The following is a 3,152-nucleotide window of genomic DNA, read 5'->3' as shown; positions in this document are numbered from 1 at the left end:
CTCAAATTAATCGACTGATAGATTCTATGTGCGCCAACCGCATAGACTGCGGGCGAGAGAGAGAATCACTAGTCTAAGTGCAAGTAATAAAAGCTATTAGTAAGACATATGAACAACATTATTACCTAAATAGATTCCAAGTGTTGTAGCATAATACTTAAACTTGTGCTCATTAAATTTAAAAGTAAGCATAAACGGATGAAAACATAATGGAGCGCAAGGAGACGGATATTTTGCACTAAAATGTGCTGTCGGAAATTGCATTTATCGGTCGATATATTGGAAGGTTGCAAAGGTAAATAAATACATAAATCGTTCTTTTTATTGTTAAATGTTCACACACAACTAATCATATTGTAGGTGATCGATTCCAAATCACTTCAACATCGTCGCCGAGATCGTGAACCGAGAAGTATCGAGCATCCGGAAGAAAATACCAACGGGACGGATTGTGTGACCGAATTCGTGCCTATCAGCTCTTTCCAGATGGGCATCAATACAAGCTAGCGGTGGAGATGGACGAGCTTTTGGCAGCGCAGCGGACACATGCTAGCTCAAATGTACGGCCAATGAGACGTTCCCCCAAGTGCTGAAGGAACTCAAAGACGGCGACGGGATCACTCCATCCTCTTCCTTTACAATTGTTTTAGTACCTAATATTGTACCTAGTGCTGTATTCAACAAATAAAAGCAGCTTAGACGTAGATTTTTCCATTTTTTTTTTCCAATTTTGCACTTATTTACATTTGGAAACCAACCCCGTGGCCAATCCCCCGTGAAAATGGTGGTATTATTCGGTCAAATATAAACTATGCGCTGTACGATTGAAATCCATATGCGGCGCACATAAATTCTATCATGATTGAATGGACAAAGATTTGATAGCGCTGCACATACTTTTCAAGTGTAAAAGCAACTGGTCACAATGTAAGTGCAGAACTTTTAAATTGAATATGTTATTTATTCTGAGTGTACATTTTAAAAGTGAAAAACTCCTGCTCACTAGCGCCATCTGTTGCAATTTTCGCAAAAGCTGGTAATCCATTGAATGCGAATTGAACGTGTAAGCACCACCGTTCATCTCAGTTGAGCAACTGACTTGACTTGAACGAAAGTTGAACATGTTCAACTTTTTTGTTCAAGTCAAACGAAATTATCTCCTCACTTGCCCCGTCTGAACACGCGATTAATGTGAGTTGAATTCAAGTCATCTGTCAAATGAGCTGAATTCAATTCAGTTTCCTTACGCACCGCACGAGTTGAAGAATGTTAACACTTGCTTCAATTGAGATGCATTCAAGAGCGCATGCAAGTGGACATCCAAGTCATTTGCTCAGCCTAAAAACGTCATTCCATTGGATTGAACATTTTTGAGAAGTTTGCAATGAGCCATTTTACGAAGTGACAACAATGTTGATGATGATATTGATTTTCACGGGTTATTGGACGCTACCTCCTGTCAACATTCATTCATAAAATTGGCTCGTAAAATGGACTATTCACATGCTCGTTTCAATTGAACAGTCTAAACCAGGCATGACACTCATAGGCCACTGCACTGTTTTGATTTTGTATGGGATTTTTACGTTTCTTGGCCTTGTTGTTTACAAAATGTCTGTAAGAGTGAAAGAAAAGGAGATTATTTCATGCAGTGACCTATTTCAAGTGCAATTGTACAGTGATTCCTGTATCACATGTGTGTCATAAGAATTGTATACATATTGATTTATGTCGATATGTGAAATCAGATATCCCCAACCAAAGCTCGCCGAAGTAAAAATGTCGGCATTCTAATTGATGCGTCGCCGACACAGACAATTCTTATGCGTCGGCGAATCCCAAGTTAGTATGCCGACGCCGAAATTTTGACTTCCGAAGTTCTAACTTTCTCTCGCATGATCCGATGATCAATATTTATAAACCAAAAGCCACCATAAGTAGGGTCTTGTACCATTTGGGCAGATGTACCTATTTTGGGCACTTGCCGCTAGAAGTTTGGCTCGTACAGTATCTAACTCTGTACAAAAATTCAAATCAATCGGTTTGACATTGCCTTAGTTATAGCGGCAAGTGTCCAAAATAGGTACACCTGCCCAAATGGTACAATACCCTACATGCGACTGCAACACAGAGCCAGCAGTCGAGTTACGTCAAACACACAGAACGCAGAGAGAATTATTGCGGAGATTCCACCTGTTTAGACTCCTGCGCGAAATTTAGTTGCGTGGATTTTTCTTGCGTGGGCCCACAGATATAAAACCAGACCGCGTCCTGGTGAATATTTTACGCTGTGTTGTTAGGTATACATTTGGTGATAGTTTTGCATTGTAAACAAACATTTATAACGCACCTACGCTGAAAATAAGCCTAATCATTTATTTGCGTCGGAATCTATAAATCAGTAACAAATTTTGAAAACGACGTATAGTCAATGGTGTGGCATTGATTATACGTCGTTTTCAAAATTTGTTACTGAAATCTTCACAACGGGCAATATCATAGTGGCACTCATTTCAAACGGGCTGCCAAATGCTGAGACGATAAGGAGCGTTCAACAAAGCTCTGATCCTCACAAGTTCCTATGTCATGCTTACACGGGTCAATCGATGACAAGGACCGCCAGCTAAGAGTTGTGTGCTTAGCTTGTAGTGCAGCCTGAGAACTGTTGTTCTTCCAACTTCAGTTAGATTGAGGAGGTGCATCGCGAGCGTCTGTTCACCAAGGAGGTGCGGCTCAAACAGCGACTGTTTTGGCATCCATCGGCTGAGTATGAAATGCTCTTCCACCGGAAGCTATACCTAAGGTGGTAGCCCCACCAGAGTGTATAGGGGACCTTGGGCCAACAACCTACTGTTCCCGAAACCCAAAAACCGTTACATAAACCGAAAATGAAAGAATCAGTTCGGTCATTCAACGGCACCGACTTGAAGCGCAAAATAAAAAAAAACAAGAATGGAAACTTGGAATATATTAACCCTAGCCCAGCTGGGTAAACTGGCACTACTTGCCAATGAGGTATTCATTACGAAGCTTGAGATCCTAGGAATGAGCGAAGTCTGCTGACTAAACTTTGGAGAACATAGATTGACATTGGATCAAATTCTGTTATACTCTGGCCTACGAGATCAACATGCCCCTCGTTACCGCCGTGG

General features: G+C 41.1%; 1 long non-coding RNA gene across 1 annotated transcript; it reads left to right on the top strand.

Annotated features, from left to right (window-relative positions):
- The first annotated feature begins 6 nt into the window (after nucleotides 1-6).
- LOC134287692 (uncharacterized) lies at nucleotides 7-706 on the top strand. The gene is made up of 2 exons (XR_009997458.1): nucleotides 7-295; nucleotides 361-706. It is a non-coding gene; the product is annotated as an uncharacterized LOC134287692 (long non-coding RNA).
- Nucleotides 707-3,152: the final 2,446 nt, after the last annotated feature.

Source organism: Aedes albopictus, chromosome 1, assembly GCF_035046485.1.
Source record: "Aedes albopictus strain Foshan chromosome 1, AalbF5, whole genome shotgun sequence".
Taxonomy (NCBI): Eukaryota; Metazoa; Arthropoda; class Insecta; order Diptera; family Culicidae; genus Aedes; species Aedes albopictus.
This window is presented reverse-complemented; position numbering and strand designations above follow the sequence as displayed.